The sequence below is a fragment of the Trachypithecus francoisi genome, unplaced genomic scaffold (genome assembly GCF_009764315.1).
Source record: "Trachypithecus francoisi isolate TF-2019V2 unplaced genomic scaffold, Tfra_2.0 Lachesis_group9, whole genome shotgun sequence".
In the NCBI taxonomy this organism is placed as follows: Eukaryota; Metazoa; Chordata; class Mammalia; order Primates; family Cercopithecidae; genus Trachypithecus; species Trachypithecus francoisi.
The window spans coordinates 44121416-44145269 of record NW_022681474.1 but is presented as its reverse complement, the minus strand read 5'-3'; the positions used below and the strand labels follow the sequence as shown (position 1 = coordinate 44145269).

General features: G+C 44.1%; 1 protein-coding gene across 2 annotated transcripts in view; it reads right to left on the bottom strand.

Annotated features, from left to right (window-relative positions):
- Nucleotides 1-23854, bottom strand: part of PRXL2A (peroxiredoxin like 2A) — a 339130-nt gene that overhangs the window by 201966 nt on the left and 113310 nt on the right. The window lies entirely within an intron of this gene.

Genomic DNA, 23854 nt, shown 5'->3' with positions numbered 1-23854 from the left:
CATCTCTTTTGATGAGACTCTTATTTCTTTATATAGGTCAGTCTTGCAAGTACCATTTTCTAAGCAACTGTGAAATTTAAGTGAAATGTTCTTTGTAAATATTTGTACTATTTTAAACGAAATAACACACTTATACCATCCACAGACACATATAAAATACTCGATAAAGGCCAATTAATGTAGTTGATTGCACGTAGCTCCAGATACAGTTACTTCCCCAATTCATTGTCTATTTCTTCTTTCTCTTAATTATTTTGAGCTTATCAGTTGTAGCAAAAGCACACACTATTTTCCTCTGCAGTAGTGTAGACAACATAAACAATCTCTTGGTAGAAGTTTTAATCCAGTCATTGCTTTATTTTATTTTGTTTTTTTATTTTAGATTCAGAGTTTCATGTGCAGGTTAGTTACATGGATATATTGTGTGGTGCTGAGGTTTGGGCTTTTATTGATCCTGTCACTCAAAAGTGAACCTAGTATCCTATAGTTTTTCAAACCTTCCCCGCTCCCTTCCTCCTCCTCTTTTGGAGTCCCCAGTGTCTTTTGTTCTCATCTTTATGTCTGTATGTACCCATTGTTAACTCTGAGTTATAAGTGAAAACGTGCAATACTTAGTTTTCTTTTTCTGCATTAATTTGCTTAGAATAATGGTTTCTAGCTGCATCCGTGTTGCTACAAAGTCTATGATTTCATTCCTTTATGGCTGGGTAGTATTCCATGGTGTATATATACCACATTTTCTTTGTCCAGTACACCACTGATGGTTACCTAGGTTGGTTTCATGTCTTTACTATTGTGAATAGTGCTGTGATAAGCATACAAATGCAGGTGTCTTTTTGGTAGAATGATTTATTTTCCTTTGGACATATATCTAGTAGTGGGATTGCTGGGTTAAATGGTAATTCTACTTTTAGTTTTCTTGTTTGTTTGAGACTGAGTTTCGCTCTTGTTGCCCAGGCTGGAGTGCAATGGCGCCATCTCGGCTCACTGCAACCTCCGCCTCCTGGGTTCAAGCAATTCTCCTGCTTCAGCCTCCTGAGTAGCTGGGATTACAGGCGTGCACCACCACACCCGGCTAATTTTGTATTTTTAGTAGAGATGAGGTTTCTCCATGTTGGTCAGGCTGGTGTCGAACTCCTAACCTCAGGTGATCTGCCCGCCTCTACCTCCCAAAGTGCTGGGATTGCAGGGATGAGCCCCCACGCCTGGCTGGAGCAGCCTCTTTCATCACATACTTACTGGGTCCCAAGTGGAAGTGCCCCTGCCTCATCTGCAACAGTGCAGTGGGGAGGGGAGGGGAGAGGCAAGAGATGACACCCTCTCCACGTCCATTCCCAGGCTCTTATCTTGACTCCTTCAGTGAGTAGTGCTGCGGCCATGTTTCTTTTCCTCCAATGGGGGCTTTGGTGGGCTGCACTCCCCCAACCTTGAGTGGACTGCACTGAGGGTTATGACACCAAGGGATCCGCAACTCCCCAGTGACCTCTCTCTGGTCCCCTGTACTTGCTGGAGTCAAGTGGGTTGTGGGGTATGTCTGTGGGCAGTTAGACAATGCAGTGGCACCAGTGGTGTACAATTATTATGGTACCTGTGGCCTGGGGTTTTCAGTCCTGCAAGTGGCCATGAGGCCTGCCCAGCTCATGCTCTCCTGACCTGGTGCATCTCTTCTGGCATCCACACTGGCATCAGGCCCAACTGGCTAGGCTTGTTCTAAGCTGTCTGCATCTAGGTTGCTGAGCCATTCCAGGTATTCTCAGCCATGAGACCCCATGGGGGAGAAGCCTTGGCTATCAGGCCCTGCCCTTCCCGGTCCAGTCTTGCAAAGGAGGGGGGGCACCCAGCTCCCATGCTGGCACATGGACCCGCACAGCACTCTTTGTGCAGTGCAGTGGAGGTGTGCTGTGGGCATCCTTCTGTGAGACTGGCCAGGTGGGCAGTCTTGGGAGGTGCTGGGAGGTAGTGGGAGTGAGGTGGTGGGGGAGTGTGGTTCAGATGCACCTGGGTCCCACGCTCAGTGCCAGACAAAGCGTCTTTGGAAATCAGCGTTTGTGGTTGTGTTTTGCTACCATGGCACAGCACGGCGAAGCCTTCTGGGCTTTGCCCAGATTCAAGCTGTGCCTCTGCTTGTTCTCCAGGCGGCTCTCCCTGGAAGTCCAAGTGTTTATGGGGATCGTGGGAGCTCCTGTAGCTAGGTCCACAGGGGTCCATGGATGGAATGTGATGCCTGAAGTTCTTTCATCACCAGCTCCTTAGATTTGGTCCAGGTCCGGGAACTGTTCCTGGCACCCAGCAACTCCAGGTAGGCTGTGAGCTTCCTCCCTCTAAAACCATGGTGTTTGCGTGGCCTCTCCATTGACCCTCGGTGTTTTCTCAAGAGGTGCTTGAAATGTGAAGACTTCCTCAATACGTTGGTTCCTCTTCGTGGAAGAAGCACCCTCCAGTGGCTTGTAGTTGTCCGTGTTGCCTCTTTTTGCTTTAAACAAATGGTGTGATGGCCATAACCCGGGTTTGAGTATATATATATATATACATATATATATAGTTGTTGTTAGGATGTGGGCCTCTAATTTTTTTTTTAATTTCCTTATTTCAAATGAGAAAAAAATATCTGTAGGTTTACCTTACCTTTCTGTTCCATTTCCTTCGCCCTCTTAAGCAAAATATTTCTTTCTGAACTCATTTCTTTCTTCATATACCCTATGTATAATATGTACCCTATGTACAGTACCAGCTAAGATCAGGTGAGTCATGATAATGATATTCTGCTTTCATTATTTTCCTCACTTCTGCCTTCTAGGTATTCACAACTGAAATAGATTTACCAAAAATTTACAGTGGCATAAGATTGTCTGCCATCTTTCTTTTTTCTTTTCTTTTCTTTTATTTTTTTGGTTGAGACGGAGTCTCTGTTGTCCAGCCTGGAGTGCAGTGGTTCTACCTTGGCTCACTGCGACCTCCACCTCCCAGGTTCAAGTGATTCTCTGCCTCAGCCTCCTGAGTAGTCGGAACTACAGGCATGTGCCACCACACCAGGCTGATTTTTGTATTTTTAGTAGAGATGGGGTTTTGTCATGTTGGCTAGGCTGGTCTCAAACTCCTGACCTCAAGTGATTCACCCACCTCGGCCTCCCAAACTGTTGGAATTACAGGCGTGAGCCACTGTGCCCAGCCCGTCTGCCATCTTTCTAGGATTCTAGGAGACAGGCCATGTATCACCCATGGCCTATCTCCAGAGACAAATCTACCCATATAAGGTTTCGTATTATGTCATTTTACCAAAATAAGCAATGGGATGACTGTATCTGTCATGCGAGTCCATGTGAAGAGACCACCAAACAGGCTTTGTGTGAGCAATAAAGCTTTTTAATCACCTGGGTGCAGGCAGGCTGAGTCTGAAAAGAGAGACAGCGAAGGGAGATAAGAGTGGGGCCGTTTTATAGGATTTGGGTAGGTAAAGGAAAATTACAGTCAAAAGGGGGTTGTTCTCTGGTGGGCAGGAGTGGGAGTCACAAGGTGCTCAGTGGGGGAGCTTTTTGAGCCAGGATGAGCCAGGAAAAGGACTTTCACAAGGTTAATGTCATCACTTAAGGCAAGGACCGGCCATTTTCACTTCTTCTGTGGTGGAATGTCATCAGTTAAGGCGAGGCAGGGCATTTTCACTTCTTTTGTGATTCTTCAGTTACTTCAGGCCATCTGAGCATATCGGTGCAAGTCACAGGAGATTCAATGGCTTAGCTTGGGCTCAGAGACCTGACAGTATCCATCAGCATATCAACCAAGAAAAATAACTAGTATATATTTAGAGATGTGTTGCAAGGCTTATGTGATTATGGACGATCACTTGAGAAAGTCCAAAGTCCATAGGAAAGGTTGGGCGAGAGGAGATGCTGTTGTTCACAGGCAGAATTTTTTTTATGGAAGACTCAGTTCTGCTTTGAAGGCCTTTTTTCCAACTGATTATTTTAATAATCAGGACCACTTATTTAAAGTCAACTGGACCAGGCATGGTGGCTCATGCCTGTAATCCCAGCACTTTGGGAGGCTGAGGCGGGCAGATCACCTGAGGTCAGGAGTTCGAGACCAGCCTGGCCAGCGTGACAAAACCCTGTCTCTACTAAAAGTACAAAAATTACAGGCATGTAATGTGATTGCACATGCCTGTAATTCCAGCTACTCGGAAGGCTGAGGCAGGAGAATTGCTTGAACCTGGGAGGTGGAGGTTGCAGGGAGCTGAGATCATGCCACTGCACTCCTGCTTGGGCAACACAGTGAGACTGTTAAAAAAAAAAAAAGCCATCTGCTTTAGGATGCTGAGGAACATGACAAAACCAATGAATCCATGAGCATGGGCCCACTGCTGTAACTTACTTGCTAGGAAGTGAGCTCCTTGGTTGGAAGCAATGTTGTATGGCGTACTAAGACAGCAGAGAAGGTATTCTGTAAGTTTACAGATAGTTCTTTTGGCTGAAGGATTGGGTGCAGGGAAGGCAAAAGCATATCCAGCATGTCTATTCCAGTAAGAACAAACTTCATTCCTTCTACAGTGGTAGTGGTTGAATGTAATTATTTTTCCTCTAGATACAGCTTATCACCCTGGGTGATGGTGCCACACTAGGGACTCAGTGTTAGCCTCTGATGCTTTCTGTAAGTATGATTAAGAGTGTCCAATGGTGATAAATTGCCACATTTAGTCACGAACCCAGTGCCCTCTCTATTACTGGAACTGGTCATTAGTGCTTTTTTTTTTTTTTTTTTGAGATGGAGTCTGGCTCTGTCGCCCAGGCTGGAGTGCGGTGGACGGATCTCAGCTCACTGCAAGCTCCGCCTCCCGGGTTTATGCCATTCTCCTGCCTCCGCCTCCCAAGTAGCTGGGACTACAGGCGCCCGCCTCGTTGCCCGGCTAGTTTTTTGTATTCTTTAGTAGAGATGGGGTTTCACCGTATTAGCCAGGGTGGTCTCGATCTCCTGACCTCGTGATCCGCCCGTCTCGGCCTCCCAAAGTGCTGGGATTACAGGCTTGAGCCACCGCGCCCGGCCTAGTGCTTTTAAAGTTTTTTTTTTTTTTTTGAGATGGAGTCTTGCTGTCACCCAGGCTGGAATGCAGTGGTGTGATCTCGGCTCACTGCAACCTCTGCCTACGGGCTCAAGCAATTCTCCTGCCTCAGCCTCCTGAGTAGCTGGGCTTACAGGTGCCAGCCACCATGCCTGGCAAATTTTTGTGTTTTTAGTAGAGACAGGAGGTTTCACCATGTTAGTCAGGCTGGTCTTCAGCTCCTGACCTCGTGATTCACTTGCCTTGGCCTCCCAAAGTGTTAGGATTAGTCGTGAGCCACTGTGCCTGACCAGTGCCCTTAAAGTTTGTTTGATTAGAGAACCAATCTTAGAAACCCAGAATCAATCCAGAAAACTCATCTATAATATTCTTTGTTATACAGCCACTAACAGTACCAATATCTGTCAGTCAAAATTCGACCAGAGAAACAGAATCAGTTTTCAAGAAAATTGACTTACACAATTGTGGGGACTGACTAGGCAGGAAGGAAATTTGTAGGGAAAGGTGAGCTGACACTCTCAGGCAGGAGCTAAAATTGTTCTCCAGTCCCACCCACATTATATTGAATAATCTGTTTTAGGTAAAGCCAATTGATTTTATATATTAATCACACGTGCAAAATGCATTTATAGCAACACCTGCATTCATGTTTGATTGATAAACAGCAGAGCTTAGACTAGCTAACTTCACACATGGCCAGACCACCACATTGATGATGGAATAAAACATGTTTCAGGAAAAGCTGAGGAAAATGTGAAAAGTACAAAGTAAGGCGAGACTCTCCTTTTTTTTTTTTTTTTTTTTTGAGAAGGTGTCTCGCTTGCTCTGCTGCCCGGACTGGAGTGCAGTGGTGCGATCTCAGCTCACTACAAGCTCCACCTCCCGGGTTCACGCCATTATCCTGCCTCAGCCTCCCCAGCAGCTGGGATTACAGGCCCATGCTGCCACGCCCGGCTAATTTTTGTATTTTTAGTAGAGACGGGGTTTCACCATGTTAGCCAGGATGATCCACCTGCTTTGGCCTCCCAAAGTGCTGGGATTACAGGCGTGAACCACCGCGCCCAAACTCCATTTGTTAAATAACATGGCCAAGCCAAAATAATTAAGAGATAAAAGAACCTGAACACAGAGAAGAAAATGCTTAAATATGTGTAAACTAGAGAGCACAGAACCAGTCATATTTGGAAAAGTATCATGATAGATGCAAAATTACCTAGTAGAATCTGTACTTCTACTTAAAATTCAACTTATCCTTAATCTAATTACTTCAAAATCCTTTTATAATGGTGTTAAATATTTAATGATGGGATTAAGTAGAAAGGTATTTAACAAATGGGTGTGCCCAGGTTCAGTGGCTCATGCCTGTAATCCCAGCACTTTCGGTGGCCAGGTGGGCGGATCACCTGAGGTCAGGAGTTGGAGAGATGGGTGGGCCATCCTGAGTTTTGTTGTATCTTGTGTCCCTGGCAGTTTTTCAGTGAAGCCACTAGACTCTGGAATGCAGGCCACCCTTCCCAGTATGGATTTGGCCAAAAGTTCAAATGGTAAGTTCCTATCAGTCTGCTCACTGTTCTCTGTGTTGATTCCAAAGGCCTTGTTTGTTTTCCAGAGTTTATGAAAGTTTAAATCATGACTCAGCATAGTGGCTCACGCCTGTAATCCCATCACTTTGGGAGGCCAAGGTGGGAGGATCACCTGAGGTCAGGAGTTCGAGACCAGCTTGGCCAACATGGTGAAACCTCGTCTCCACTAAAAATACAAAAATTAGCTGGACGTGGTGACGGGCACCTGTAATCCCAGTTACTCGGTAGGTTGAGGCAGGAGAATTGCTTGAACCCAGGAAGTGGAGGTTGCAGTGAATGGAGATGGCACCATTGCACTCCAGCCTGGGTGATAGAGCGAGACTCTGTCTCAAAAAAAAAAAAAGTTGAAATCAAAACCATGATTAGAAGGATATGCTTTAACTTTTTAGTTTTTTACATGATATTTACTTATTGTATTAATTTTATGTATTTTTCTAATTCTGTTGCTTCTTATTTTCTTGCGTGTACTGTTGTGGAATTTCTGTAAGCTTTTGCTCTGTATTCTTAGATCATTGCCTATCATATTTCCTAAAATATGAATTTACACCTATATGTATCCTTACTAGCATGACTTAAGATATGTTGCTAAAGTAAAAATATAGAGTCATCATTGGATATATTGGTTTTCCATCTGAAATAAACGTAATGTGCTCATGCCAGTAATTTTAATCTATAAGCACATTCTTCATATTCTTTTATTCCTTTTCATCTTTGCTAGGCTCACGAGAAAGAGAGGCCCGGCGAAAGAGGATTGTTTTGAACCAGCATCAAAAAGATACCCTCCAGGCGTGGTTTGAAAAGAATCCTTATCCTGGTATAGCTGCCAGGGATCAACTGGCCAAAGAAATTGGCATTCCAGAGCCTAGAATTCAGGTAGGCATTTGGTTTCTATTTATTTTCTTTCAAATTTAGGTAAAGAGAAAAGCTAGGCTAAGCACTTTCAAGCAGTTCTCTTAGTTCTCGTATTTTGCCAAGAAGTTTATTCCTGTTATGTAAAGGAAAAAATAAAACAGAATCAATAACTCTGTGTATCACTTTTTTTTTTTTTTGAGACAGGATGCCACTTTGTCACTCAGACTGGAGTGTAATGACTCAATCACGGCTCACTGCAGCCTCAACTTCCTTGGCTCAATCAATCCTTCCATCTCACCTTTTCAAGTCGCTGGGACTACAGGCATATGCCACCATGACCGGCTAATTTTTTTGTTTTTTGTTTTTTTTTTGAGACTGAGTCTCACTCTGTTGTCCAGGCTAGAATGCAATGGCACAATCTCGGCTCACTGCAGCCTCCACCTCCTAGGTTCAAACGATTCTGCTGCCTCAGCCTCCCGAGTAGTTGGGACTACAGGCATGCACCACCACACCTGGCTAATTTTAGTATCTTTAGCAGAGACAGGGCTTCGCCATGTTGGCCAGGCTGTTCTGTCACTCCTGACCTCAGGTAATCTGCCTGCCTCCGCCTCCCAAAGTGTTGGGATTACAGGCGTGAGCCACTGCACCCCATCCCAGCTAATTTAAAAAAGTTTTTGTATAGATATGGTCTTGCCATCTTGCCCAGGCTGGTCTGAAACTCCTGGGCTCAAGCAATCTTCCCACCTGTTTCCCAAAGTGCTGAGATTATAGGTGTGAGCCACCACATCTGGCCCTAATTTTTTTTAAGCTAATGTCCCTAATTTGATTCATACACAAGAAATTCTATATTGAATTATTTTAAATAAAATTAGTGATGCAATAATTAACTAAGATAATTTTTTAACTTATTAAAGAGATAAAGTATATAATTGTCCCAAGTGAGATGATAGTTAAACCAATGAAGACAAGTGAATATGTCTTTTTAGGGGTAAAAATTGAGTTCGGGTTTTAGCATCTAATATATAATCTCTGATTAATTGGTTATAATGACCTCAATTTTTGAAAATGCTCAAGAGAATAAAATTTTCTTAGTTTTTAATTGCCTGATTAAAAACTAGTAGTTTCTTCCTGCCTACTGAGCAGATGAAACCAAGTCACTGAGACCAAGGCATTGCAATAAATAATTTAATTGACATGAGGTTGGCCACACCACGTGGAGATGTAGTTATCACTTAAATCAACCTCCCTGAAAATTCAGAGGGTAGGATTTTTCAAGGATAGTTTGGCAGGTAAGGGAATGGATGTACTTGATTAGTTGGGAATGTAATCATAAGGGTGTGGAATATGGTCCTCCTGTGCAGAGTCTGCATCTGGGTGGGCCCACAGGGTGGTCGGCGGTCTGGGTGGAGCTATCAGTTGTCAGAAGGTCAAAAACCTGTAAAGACATCTCAAAAGGCCAATCTTGGTTCTACAATAGTGATGTTATCTGGAGGAATAATTGGGGAAGTTGTGACCTGTGGAATAATGGCTGGTAATCCTTTAGGTCTACAGTCAGTAGAATTCAGGCTCCTCTTATCCTCCTATCCTGGTGGTCTTTCATTAGCTTTACAAAGGCGGTTTGGGGGAAGGGCTGTTATCATTTAAACTATAAACTAAATGTCTCCCAAAGTTAGCTTCGCCCAAGCCCAGGAATGCCTAGGGATGGTTTGGAGGCTAAAGGCAAACTGGGCTGGGTGTGGTGGCATGCATCTGTAGTCTCAGATACTTGGGAGGTTGAGGCAGGAGAATAGCCTGAGCCCGGGAGATGGAGATTGCAGTGAACCAATATTGCACCATTGCACTCTACACTGGGCCAAAAAGCAAGACCCTGTCTCAAAAGTAGATAAATTAATTAATAAAAGCAAGGTGGGTGCTGGTTAGGTCAGATTTCTTCCATTGTCACAATTTTCTCACTGTTACAATTTTTGCAAAGGCAGTTTCATGTTTAGATGATCTATTCTGGGTATGGGAGATAGGGCTTACTCAAATTCCGGTAATAAAATTGCTGCATGTGAGAACAACTGGTGATTGGCTGCCTGAGAGGCACTGAGCTCGTTGGAACCTATGGTGAGAAGGAAAGGCCAGGAAACAACGTAAGGTGCTGTTAGCTCTCATACGGCATTTACAAAGGTATTCATTCATTAGTTTAGATTCCAGCTGTCTGTAAGACTTTTTATCTAAAAATATTTTGATTAATTAATTTAGAGAACAGATATAGGCTTTGAGCACAATGCTTGGGAATTAAGAGCAGATCAATAGTGCCTACGAAAATAGTCAAACTCTATAAAATATTTTGTATTTTTTTGTTTTTTAACTTTTTGGGTTTTTTTTCTTCTTTTTTCTTTTTCTCTTTCTCTTTTCTTTTTTTTGAGAAGGAGTTTTTGCTCTGTTGCTCAGGCAATCCACCCGCCTTGGCCTCCCAAAGTGCTAGGATTACAGGCGTGAGCCACCGCACCTGGCCTGGCCCGTATTTCTTAAAAGTGTATAATTGAAGTCTCATGTCTCCCTAGAATGTATAAAACCAAGCTGCATCCTGACTACCTGGGGCACATGTTCTTAGGACCTCCTGAGGGCTGCATCATGGGCCAGGATCACTCATACCCGGCTCAGTGCATTTCTTTAAATATCTTACAGATGTTATGCAGAAGTTAAAAAAACTAAAAGTTAAAAAAGGCCGGGTGCAGTCGCTCACGCATGTAATCCTAGCATTTTGGGAGGACCAAGGCGGCTGGATTACTTGAGGTCAAGAATTCGAGACCAGCCTGACCAACATGGTGAAACCCCATCTGCACTAAAAATACAAAACAGCCGGGCCTGGTGGCGGGCACCTATAATCCCAGCTACTCAGGAGGCTGAGGCAGGAGAATTACTTGAATCCAGGAGGCAGAGGTTGCAGTGAGCCAAGATCGCACCACTGCACTCCAGCCTGGGAGGTAGAACAAGACCTTGTCTAAAAAATAAATAATAAATGTGCCCACCTCAGCCTCCTGAGTAGCTGGGACTACAGGTGCATGCCACCACACCTGGCCAAATTTTCTATTTTTTTTTTAATTTGTAGAGATGAGGTTTTGCCATATTACCCAGACTGGTCTCAAACTCCTGAGCTCAAGTGATCAGCCTGCCTTGGCCTCCCAAAGTGCTAGCATTATAGGCATGAGCCACCGCACCCAGCAATAAATGTTTCTTTTCAGACTTTTAAAGGTGTCAGACCCGGTGGGCACAGTGGCCCATGCCTGTAATTCCAGCACTTTGGGAGGCAGAGGCAGGCAGATCACCTGAGGTCAGGTGTTCGAGACCAGCCTGACTAACATGGAGAAACCCCGTCTCTACTAAAAATATAAAATTAGCCGGGCATGGTGGCCCATGCCTGTAATCCCAGCTATTCCGGAGGTTGAGGCAGGAGAATCGCTTGAACCCAGGAGGCGGAGGTTGCAGTGAGCCGAGATCAAGCCATTGCACTCCAACCTGGGCAACAAGAGTGAAACTCCGTCTCAAAAAAATAAAATAAAAAAATAAAAAATGAAGGTGTCAGACTCATTCTCCTAGATCTGGGAAAGGCATAGAAAGGGAAGGGGGAATAATTGCATTAATGGACACCCTTTACAGATGAAAATTTTCACCACAGCTTTTCAAGACCCCTTCTGCCTGCTGGCCAAATGGTAGCCATTTAAAAATATGTCAACTAAATATATTTTGGGGTAAAATGGCCACAGAAAACAGTTGGACTAACATACCTTCATACTTATATCTTATTTCATTTCCAGGGCCAGATATATATGTGGAAATACCTATGGAATTAATCTTTGAAATATACATATATATACATATATTATGAAATATTATTTCTTATGAAGAGATGACAGGGCCAACAAAAGACATTGAATACCTATTAACAAAGGAGAGAGAGAGAAAACAGTGTCTTTTTTTTCTTTTTTTGAGACAGGGTCTGCCTATAGGGTTCAAATGATTCTTGTGCCTCAGCCTCCCTAGTAGCTGGGATTACAGGTGCGCACCACCACACCTGGCTAATTTTTGTATTTTTAGTAGAGACAGGATTTTCACCATGTTGGCCAGGCTGTTCTCAAACTCCTGACCTCAGGTGATCCGCCTGTCTTGGTCTCCCAAAGTGCTGAGATTACAGGTGTGAGCCACCGTGCCCGGCTGAAAACAGTGTCTTGAATCAAGAAAATTTACTTCACTGGAGAGGCCATTAGAAGACCTGCTAATTTGAGCTCAAACTGATGCTGTCCTGAATTTCATGTTAATAATTTAAGGCAATAGCATCATTGTTAGAATAATACATTGCTTTTTGCTCATGAATATTACCCCAAGGGCAGATGCCAAATCAGTTTTGTTTGACTGGATTGTTGTTTGGAGTGATCTGAGTTACGTCTTCTCTCCCCACATCTTCTTGGGCCACTTAGGTTTGGTTTCAGAACCACAGATCGAGACAGAGACGACTGGGGTTAAAATGCTGCTTTGAGGAATATCAAACCCAGGGACAGACTAATCCTCAGTTTGGGACTCAAGGTAAGAACCCACAAGTCCAAATAAAATTCCTCAGTGGATCTCCTTGAGTGTATAAACAACTCTGCATGTTGTGCCCACATTTTCTGCAAAGAATGCTTAGACTAGGGACCAAATAATAGTCCTGGGCATCCTAGTGTCAGATATATAGACATCATCTCACTATTTGGAGTGGGAGTATATTACTGGTTGCCTGGGAGAAGTCCTCAAATGCAGGTGGGACCTTGACCCCAGTTGGTGTCCAGGCTCTTGACACCATTGCATGAAGGAATTCAAGGATGAGTCAGAAAATAGTAAATGTAGGGAGATTCATTGCAAAGTGAAAGGTATTGTAACTGCCCAATGGATTCACCTTGCCCACTGGCTAGACAGCCAATTTATCAAGACAGGGGAATTGCAATAGAGAAAGAGTTATTCTCACAGAGCCAGCTGTGTGGGAGACCAGAGTTTTAATATTACTCAAATCAGTCTGCCTCAGTCTTCAGGGATCAGAGTTTTTAAGAACAATTTGGTGGGTTGGGGGACTGAATCGGGAATGCTGATTGGTCAGGTCAGTGATGAAATCATAGGGAATTGAAGGTGTCCTTTTCTGCTGAGTCAGTTCCTGGGTGGGGGCCACAAGATCAGATAAGTCAGTTTATTGATCTGGGTGGTGCCAGCTGATCCATCAAGTGCAGGGTCAGCAAAGTATCTCAAACACTGATCTTAGGTTTCACAATAGTGATGCTCTTCCCAGGAGGAATTTGGGGAGGGTCAGAGCCTTGTAGCTTCTAGCTGTGTACCTCCTAAACCATAATTTCTAATCTTGTGGCTAATTTGGCAAGAAGAAGATTTGTTTTGGGAAAGCGCTGTTATCATCTTTGTTTTAAACTATAAACTAAGCTCCTCCCAAAGTTAGTTTGGCCTACACCCAGGAATGAACAAGGGCAGCTTGGATGTTAGAAGCAAGATAGAGTTGGTTAGGGCAGGTCTCTTTTACTGTGTCAGTTATAATTCTCCAATGGCAGTTTTGTGACTGGAAGGAAGGTCTTGAATGTTAGATTAAACAAAACGCACAAACAAAGCAACCAGAGAATAAAACAGCAAAAGCAGAGATTTATTGTAATGAGAGCACACTCTACAGGGTGGGAGTGGGCCCCACTGGTTGCAAGAGCCGCGGTTGCGAAGTTTTCTGGGGTTTAAGTACCCTTTAGAGGTTTCCTATCGGTTATCCACTATGTGAATGAAGGATTTGGCCTGTGGCCAATTAGAGGCAGAAGTGAATTGACCAGAGACTGTCAGAGTTGGCACACTATGCAAACTAAGGAGCAGCCCTTGACCAATCAGAGGATTGAGTGAATTGGCACCTTATGCAAATAAGAGTGACCCACAGCTAATCAGAGGCATTTCTGTTTGTGAGGTAGTGGAGTGGAGAGGTGGGATATGTCGGGGAAGTGGCTTCTGGTGCCCTGTTACTTGGGCATGGAGGTGGGGTTTCCCCTCTGATCTAGTTCTGGGCAGTTGACACAAACTGTTCTTTGGTTTCCTGTCTCCAGACCCTATTCTCCTGCCTCAGTTTCAGTATACACTCAAGAAAGGGGAGTGTGGGTGTACTCAAGAGTTATGTGCAAGGGGTTTGGGCTGCTACCTTTATGGGTTTCTTTAACCAAGGGGTGGAATATTCATGAAGATTCCTGGAAAAAGGTGGAGATTTCTTAGAACTATGGTGTCACCCCTTTTTACACTAAATATGGGTGTTTCCAGAACTATCATGATGCTGGTGGGTGTGTAATTTAGTATATTAATGAGCATATAAGGAGGTCCTAGGAGAAACCTAGCTCAAATCCAGCACCATGTTGGGTCCAGTCAGTCTCAGACAGTTTTGTCCATGTCTGTTTTTTTTTTTAATTTATTTTTTGTATATTTTTTGTATTTTTTTGTAGAGATGGTGTTTCCCCATGTTGTCCAGGCTGATCTTGAACTCCTGTGCTTACATGATCCACCCACCTTGGGCTCCCAAAGTGCTGGGATTACAGGCATGAGCCACTGTGCCCGGCCACAGATCTGGCTTATTTATTTATTTATTTATTTTTGTGAGACAGAGTCTCGTTCTGTCTCCCAGGCTGGAGTGCAGTGGTACCATCTTGGCTCACTGTAACCTCTGCCTCCTGGGTTCAAGCAATTCTGCCTCAGCCTCCTGAGTAGCTGGGATTATAGCCGCGTGCCACCACACCCAGCTAATTTTTGTATTTTTAGTAGAGACGGGGTTTCACCATGTTGGCCAGGCAGGTCTTGAACGCCTGACCTCATAATCCGCCCACCTTGGCCTCCCAGAGTGTTGAGATTACAGGCGTGAGCCACCATGCCTGGTCCCTGGGTTTTATTTTATTTTTATTTTTTGAGCTAGGGTCACACTTTGTCATTCAGGCTGGAGTGTAGTGGCGTGATTATGGCTCACTGCCTTCTTGAACTCCTGGGTTCAAGCAATTCTCCCACCTCAGCCTCCCCCCAAGTAGCTGAGACTACAGGCACATGCCACCACATCTGGTTAATTTTTTTTTTGTAGAGACGAGGTTTTGTCATGTTGCTCAGACTGATCTCGAACTTATGTGCATATTTTGCAGTGTTTCACGAGAGAAAATGGCCTTAATTGCCCCTTATTCTCCCTCCGCGTTGTAAAAAAACATGTGTTTAATATAGGTTAAAGCTATATATAAAAACTCAGAACTTGAATCCTGTCAGCTTAAACCTGTGTAGGGAATTTTGAGTTTTTAAAATGTGAAAGTATTTGGATCTATGTTGAAAGTCGTATATTTTTATCTGTGCAATGCTGAGTGCAGGTCACCAGTTCCTAAACAGAGGTTCCCTATGTACGCATTTTACATGGTTGAATAAACACAACTGTCTCCACTCAAAAAAAAAAAAAAAAAAAATAGGGATCCTCGGCCGAGTGTTGTGGCTCATGCCTATAATCCCAGCACTTTGGGAGGCCAAGGCGGGCGGATCACCTGAGGTTGGGAGTTTGAGACCAGTCTGACCCACATGGAGAAGCCCAACCTCTACTAAAAATACAAAATTAGCCAGGCATGGTGGCACATGCCTGTAATCCCAGCTACTCGGGAGGCTGAGGCAGGAGAATCGCTTGAATCTGGGAGGTGGAGGTTGTGGTGAGCTGCGATGGCGCCATTGCACTCCAGCCTGGGCAATAAGAGCGAAACTCTGTCTCAAAGGAAAAAAAAAAGGAAAAATATTGATCCTCCTGCCTTGGTCTCCCAAAATGTTGGGATTATAGGTGTGAGCCACTGTGCCTGGCCAACACCCAGTTTTTTCAGGGTCTTATCAGCCTATAGCCTCTACTCATGTGTAACTGCTGCCTGGAATTTTTTATTCTCCTGTGACCACCCTGTATTATTCTTGTCTCAGGGGAAAGATAGTTTCTTACCAAGAAGGGTTTTGGGCCAGGTGCTGTGGCTCACGCCTGTAATCCAGCACTATGGGAGGCCGAGGCGGGCAGATCACCTGAGGTCAGGTGTTCGAGACCAGGTTGGCCAATATGCTGAAAACCCTGTCTCTACTAAAAATACAAAAATTAGCTGAGTGTGGTGGCACATGCCTGTAATCCTAGCTACTTGGGAGGCCGAGGCAGGAGAGTGGCTTGAACCTGGGAGGCGGATTGCAGTGAGCCAAGATCTGCGCCATTGCACTCCAGCCTGAGCAAAACTCCATTTCAAAACAAACAAACAAACAAAAAAAAAAAAAAAAAAAAAAAGAGAGAAGGGTTTGAACCTCCCATTTCTGCTCCTGCTAAGCAGTGCCGTGTCCTGCTCTCCTGTCACCTCTGGGGTTCTATCCCAGGGACGGGACTGGCTGCTGAGTTCCACAGGGAGTGTACAGAGAAAGTAAAGGTTGTCAGAATGGTATTCAAAAATTTGATTTTCAGGTTTGAATGTGAAAACTGGCCTAAAAATCCTATTTTGTGCCCATGTTCTATTTAGCGAAAGAAGCTGGACGAATTCGAACATCTATCACAAGATCTCAAGTTAGTATCCTAGTTCAAGCCTTTGAGAAGAATCAGTTCCCTGGAATTGCTACCAGGGAAGAACTGGCTAAACAAACCGGCCTTCCAGAATCCAGAATTCAGGTAAGTTTTATGTTTTTGGCACCAAATTTGACCCGTCTAGAATTGGTATTGCTTCCTGAGATGTTGCTGGATATATTTGAGCTATATGGGGTTATCTAGGGCAAAGGCATGGGATAGTAAACATGTGGCATTGCAAGTTAAAGTCTGGTGAAGGGATGTATTTGCTAATCACATTGCATACATCGAGAAACAATAACAGGACAAAAGTGGGAAAATGTGAAAGTTGACATATTTTGAGAAGTCTATGTCAGGGTTGCTAAGCCTTGGTAGTGTTGAGTCAGCCTGAGTTATTAGGGCTTTGTCCTGTGTGTGGTGGGATATTCATCAGCATCCAGGGTCTACAGAATGCCAGTAGAGACCCTGACCTCACCCCACCCCCTATTGTAATAACCTAAAAAGTCTAGGAATATTTCCAATGACGTGCCATCAGGGTAAGCATAAGATTGCCCCAGTTAAGAATCCCTGTGCTTTGCAAATTATGGGGTGGTGGTTAAGTGTACATTAAATGTTCATGATTTCTGAAGCACATTTATAGGGTAATCTAGACAGAAACTTTCAAAACTTTCATATGTATTTTTTTTTGTTTTTTGAGACAGAGTCTTGCTCTGTTGCCCAGGCTGGAGTACAATGGCGTGACCTCAGCTGACTGCAACCTCCGCCTCCCAGGTTCAAGCAATTCTCATGCCTCAGCCTCCCAAGTAGCTGGGACTACAGGCTTGCATGACCATGCCTGGCTAAGTTTTGTATTTTTAGCAGAGATGGGGTTTCACCATGTTGGCCAAGCTGGTCTCGAACTCCTGACCTCAGGTGATCGGCCCGCCTTGGTCTCTCAAAGTGTTAGGATTACAGGCGTGAGCCACCACGCCTGGCCTGTATTTTTGAATATCTATGATCATACTTATACCTGTTCAGATGTGTTCTTAATGTGCTCCCTGGTGGAAAAGAGAGATCTTATGCCTTTTTAGCCAGAGTATTACTTCATCTACAACTCATGGCTGCATGTGTCATGACTTCCATCCTTGATCGAAGTGTTGGTGTATGTGTCAACTGCACATACGGCCCAGATTTATTATTTTGACTTTAAACTTAGAAAGGGGCCAGACATGGTGGCCCACACCTATAATCCCAGCACTTTGGGAGGCCGAGGCGGGTGGATCACCTGAAGTCAGGAGTTCAAGACCAGTCTGGCCAACATGGTGAAACCCCGTCTCGACTAAAAATACAAAATTAGCCGTGGTGACACATGCCTGCAATCCCAGCTACTCAGGAGGCTGAGGCAGGAGAATCACTTGAACCCGAGAGATGGAGGTTCCAGTGAGCCGAGAGATTGCCCCATTGCACTCCAACCTGGGCGACAAGAGCAAAACTCTGTCTCAAAAATAAATAAATAAGTAAATAAGTTAAAAAATCAGTAAGGCACATCTCAACTAGAAGAGATGGATTTGGATTACAGGAATTATCTGTTTTGTTTGTTTGTTGAGACAGTCTCGCTCTGTCACCCAGGCTGGAGTGCAGTGGTGAGATCTCGGCTCACTGCAACCTCCGCCTCCCGGGTTCAAGTGATTCTCTGCCTCAGCCTCCCGAGTAGCTGGGACTATAGGCGCCCACCACCACGCCTGGCTAATGATTTGCTTTTTTTTTTTTTTTTTTTTAGTAGAGATGGGGTTTCACTGTGTTAGCCAGGATGGTCTTGATCGCCTGACCTTGTGATCCACCCGCCTCGGCCTCCCAAAGTGCTAGGATTACAGGCGTGAGTCACTGCACCCAGCAGATTACAGGAATTATCAAGAGGGAAAACATTTTGAGAAATGAATGCTTGTGTAAATTCATGCAGATTTCAGTGGTGAGGGTGAAGAATTTACAAGTATATGTTCTACAAGAGTGGTCAGGGACCATTTTTGTGGAAGACAACTTTTTCTTTTCTTTTTTTTTTTGAGATGGAGTTTCGCTCTGTTGCCCAGACTAGAGTGCAGTGCAGTGGCACCATGTCGGCTCGCTGCAACCTCTGCCTCCTGGATTCAAGTGATTCTTGTGCCTCAGCCTCTCGAGTAGCTGGGACTACAGGCGTGCACCACCATGCCCACCTCATTTTTGTATTTTTAGTAGTGATGGGGTTTCACCATGTTGTCCAGGGTGGTCTTGAACTCCTGACCTGAGGTGATTCGCCCGCTTTAGCCTCCCAAAGTGCTGGGATTACAGGCGTGAGTCACTGTGCCCAGCATGGAAGACAATTTTTCAATGGATGGGGTTGGGGGGAAATAGTTTCAGGATGAAACTGGTCCACCTCAGATCATCAGGTGTTAGTTAGATTATCATAAGGGGCATACAACCTAGATCCTTCAGATACACAGTTCACAATAGGGTTCACACTCCTTTGAGAATCTAATGCTGCTGCTGATCTGACAAGAGGCAGAGTTCAGGTGGTAATATTTGCTTGCCTACTGCTCACTTCCTACTCTGCACCCATGGACCAGTACGCGCTCACGGCCTGGGAATTGGGAACCCCCATTCCACAACACAAAATGAGGGCAATATAAAATTACATTATTCTAGTAATATAAAGGGAAAATAATTCATGGATAAAGTTTCACAATTTTGGGATTTCAGAAAATCAGTGTAGAATACATCCCAAAGCAAAAGTAAACTGGTGGGGTGGAGTGCCTCATACCTGTAATCCCAGCACTTTGGGAGCTCAAGACCAATGGATCACCTTAGGTCAGGAATTCAAGACCAGCCTGGCCATCATGGTGAACCCCTGTCTCTATTAAAAACACAAATATTTGCTGGGTGTGGTGGTAGGCACCTGTAATCCCAGTTACTTGCGTGGCTAAGGCAGGAGAATCTCTTGAACCTGGGAGGCTGTGGGTTGCAGTGAGTTGAGATCACGCCACTGCACTCCAGCCTGTGTGACAGAGCGAGACTCAGTCTCAAAAAAAAAAAAAAAAAGAAAGAAAAAAAGAAAAAAAAAGAAGTAAACAGTGGCCCTTAATTGGGGCATATTTTAAAGAACAATTTACATATCTCAGATAATCCTGAGATTAGGCCTTATGTTGACAGTCTCCTTGCTTAACAGATTTTGAGAAGCAGCTGGAATCTTACATCTGCTGATGTCTAGGTATCCCTTTTTCTTTCTTTCTTTTTTTTTTAAATTATATTTTAAGTTCTAGTGTACATGTGCACAACGTGCAGGTTTGTTACATATGTGTACATGTGCCATGTTGGTGTGCTGCACCTATTAACTCGTCATTTACATTAGGTATATCTCCTAATGCTATCCCTCCCCACAATAGGACCCAGTGTGTGATGTTCCCCTTCCTGTGTCCAAGTGATCTCATTGTTCAATTCCCACCTGTGAGTGAGAACATGTGGTATTTGGTTTTCTGTTCTTGCGATAGTTTGCTGAGAATGATGGTTCCCAGCTGCATCCATGTCCCTACAAAGGACACAAACTCATCCTTTTTTATGGCTGCATAGTATTCCATGGTGTATATGTGCCACATTTTCTTAATCCAGTCTGTCACTGATGGACATTTGGGTTGATTCCAAGTCTTTGCTATTGTAAATAGTGCCACAATAAACATACGTGTGCATGTGTCTTTATAGCAGCATGACTTATAATCCTTTGGGTATATACCCAGCAATGGGATGGCTGGGTCAAATGGCATTTCTAGTTCTAGATCCTTGAGGAATCGCCACACTGTTTTCCACAATGGTTGAACTAGTTTACAATCCCACCAACAGTGTAGAAGTGTTCCTATTTCTCCACATCCTCTCCAGCACCGGTTGTTTCCTGATTTTTTTAATGATTGCCATTCTAACTGGTGTGAGATGGTATCTCATTGTGGTTTTGATTTGCATTTCTCTGATGGCGAGTGATGATGAGCATTTTTTCATGTGTCTGTTGGCTGTATGAATGTCTTCTTTTGAGAAGTGTCTGTTCATATCCTTTGCCCACTTTTTGATGGGGTTGTTTGTTTTTTTTCTTGTAAATGTGATTGAGGTCTTTATAGGTTCTGGATATTAGCCCTTTGTCAGATGAGTAGATTGCAAAACTTTTCTCCCATTCTGCAGGTTGCCTGTTCACTGTGATGGTAGTTTCTTTTGCTGTGCAGAAGCTTTTCAGTTTAATTAGATCCCATTTGTCAATTTTGGCTTTTGTTGCCGTTGCTTTTGGTGTTTTAGACATGAAGTCCTTGCCCATGCCTATGTCCTGAATGGTATTACCTAGGTTTTCTTCTAGGGTTTTTATGGTATTAGGTCTAACATTTAAGTCTCTAATCCATCTTGAATTAATTTTCTTTTTTTTTGAGATGGAGTCTCGCTCTGCCGCCCAGGCTGGAGTGCAGTGGCTGGATCTCAGCTCACTTCAGCTCACTGCAAGCTCCGCCTCCTGGGTTCACGCCATTCTCCTGCCTCAGCCTCCCGAGTAGCTGGGACTACAGGCGCCTGCCACCAGGCCCGGCTAGTTTTTTTTTTTTTTTTTTTAGTAGAGACGGGGTTTCACCGTGTTAGCCAGGATAGTCTCGATCTCCTGACCTCGTGATCCACCCATTTCGGCCTCCCAAAGTGCTGGGATTACAGGCTTGAGCCACTGCGCCCGGCCTTTTTTTAGTAGAGACGGGGTTTCACCGTGTTAGCCAGGATGGTCTCGATCTCCTGACCTCGTGATGCGCCTGTCTCGGCCTCCCAAAGTGCTGGGACTATAGGCTTGAGCCACCGCGCCCGGCCACTAATTAATTTTCGTATAAGGAATAAGGAAAGGATCCAGTTTCAGCTTTCTACTTATGACTAGCCAATTTTCCCAGTGCCATTTATTAAATAGTGAATTCTTTCCCCATTTCTTGTTTTTGTCAGGTTTGTCAAAGATCAGATGGCTGTAGATGTGTGGTATTATTTCTGAGGGCTCTGTTCTATTCCATTTTTCTGTCTTAGATATGGTTTCAGAACCGAAGAGCTCGGCACCCTGACTGGAGCAGAGGTGGACCCGTGAATTCCCTGGCAGCAGGCCCAAGTCAGAGACCTCACATGACCGTGAAGCTGGAGCAAAGCCCCCTGTGCGCTGCCCCACGCAGCTCTGCTCCCGTTCCTCCTTCCAAGTTTTTCAGCAGCAAACAGTCCTTTGTACTGGCTTTTCTCCCATTCTACATGTCCTTGATTCCTTGGGATCCCTCTGGGGGCTGCATGAGCCAGGAACCAGGGGTTATGATGCTTCAGCCTACCCAGGCTGTGCAGGGACAGAGCTCTCACTCTCCTTTGACACTTAGAAGTCCTGTGTCAGTAGTACCAATTCTATGAGCTGGGCTGTCACACATGCAGACTCCTTTCTGACCCCCATACCAAGGAAGATGCCAAGGTGACAAGGGGAACAAGCACACTGGCCTGGTAGTGCTGCCCTTTAAGAATCTGGCTCAGCCTCAGCCTGGTGACCCTAAATAACAATGGCAGGGTCTGGGTCAGCAAGACACAGCTCTCTCTATGCAATGCTGTAATGAGTGTCTCCAGTCTCTTATTGCTGATGGGAACCTTGTAAAAGGACCTGCATATCCTGGACAAACTGAGACACCGGTGAGAGCGCAGGCCCTACCCCTTGAAAAGCCATCACACTACTTGACTGACCATGCCAGCACTATGGATAAACTTGAAGCTTTTTAGGTTAACTCCTGTCTGCCACAGATTCTCAGGAAAAGAAATCATTTTTCTAAGCAGATGACAGTCCATGACCTGAATAACCTCTTAGTGAAGATTTTCAGATTCTGCTCCACATGCTGGGAAGCTCACCAAGGCTTCAGATGTAGGAGGAGGATTATTGTTTTTTTTTATGACCTCGATCCAGGCCTCCTTTCCTTGGATGCAAAATTAGTGTTATAGAAAGGAAAATGAACAACAAGCACATTGTGGTATTAGTGAAAGAAGCGCCTACCATTTGGAAACCCAAGGGGAGTGTTTACTTTTTTATTTTTAATTGTAAAAATAAAATATTAAATTTACGATCTTGACAATTACTAAGTATACTAAGTTCGGTAATGTTAATTATATTCACATTGTTGTGCAATAGATAACTATAAGTTTTTTTTTTTTTTAGACAGTCTCGCTCTGTCACCCAGGCTGGAGTGCAGTGGTACGATCTCGGGTCGCTGCAATCTCTGCCTCCCGGGTTCAAGCGATTCTCCTGCCTCAGCCGCCCAAGTAGCTGGGACAACAGACATGCACCACCACGCCTGGCTAATTTTTTGTGTTTTTAGTAGAGACAGGGTTTTGCCATGTCAGCCAAGCTGGTCTCGAACTCCTGACCTCAGGTGATCTGTCCATCTCTGCCTCCCAAAGTGCTGGGATTACAGGTGTGAGCCACTGCGCCTGGCCAGTTATAGCCTCATTTAATCATAGTTACTTCTTCAAAGGTCTTATCTGCAAATACAATCGTGTTGAGGTTGTGACTTCAACACGTGAATTTGGGAGGGACACAATTTGGTCTGTAACACTCTTATTTACAACTCCTGATTTTCCCTTTTCCTATCCCCTGCCAACCATCATTCTACTGTCTGTTTTGATGAGTTTGATTGCTTTACATACCTCACATAAGTGGAATCATACAGCATTTACTTTATGTAACTGGCTTATTTCACTTAGTATAATATCCTCAAGGTTCTACGTTGTGGCCTGTGGTGGGATTTCCTTTGTTGAAGGCTGAATAATATTCCTTTAATGATTTCCTTTGTTGAAGGCTGAATAATATTCCATTTAATGTATATGCCACATTTTGTTTATCCATTCATGTATCAATGGACATTTGGGTTGCATCTCTTGGCTATCATGAATAATGCTGCAATGAACATGGATGTACAAATATGTCTTTGAGATCCTACTTTTAATTCTATTGGCATATGCCCAGAAGTGGGGTTGCTGTACCTGGTAATTCTATTTTTCATTGTTTAAGGAAGCTTCTTACTGTTTTTCATAGCAGCTGTACCATTTTTACACTCCCACAAACAGTGTACAAGAATTCTTATTTATCTACATCCTCATCAACACGTGTCATTTTTTGTTGCTTTCATAGTGGCTGTCCTCATGGCTGTCAGGTGATATCTCACTGTGCTTTTGATTTGCAACTCTCTAATGATTAGTGATGTTGAGCATCATTTCATGTGTATGCCTTTTTTGGATAAATGTCTATTTAAGTTCTTTGTTCATTGTTCAATCAAGTTTTTTGTTGTTGAGTTAAAGGAATTCTTATATATTATGTTACTTATATTATTTTTTGAGACAGGGTCTCACTCTGTGCCCAGGCTGTAGTGATGTGGTGCGATCTCGGCTCACTGCAGCCTCAACCTCTTTGAGCTCAGGTGACCCTCCCACCTCAGCCTCCCAAGTAGCTGGGACTACAGGTGTGTGTCACCATGCCTGGCTAATTTTTGTATTTTTCACAGAGACAGGGTTTTGTCATGTTGGCCAGGCTGATCTAGAACTCCTGGGCTCAAGTGATCTCCCCACTTCGGCCTCTCAAAGTGCTGGGACAACAGGTGTGAGCCACGGTGCCCAGTTGGAATTCTTTATATAGTCTTGATATTAACCCCTTATCAGATAGAATTGGCAAACATTTTCTCCCATCCCATAGCTTGCCTTTCACTTTGTGTTCTTTGATCCACATAGGTTTTAACATTGGATATAGTCCTATTTGTCTAT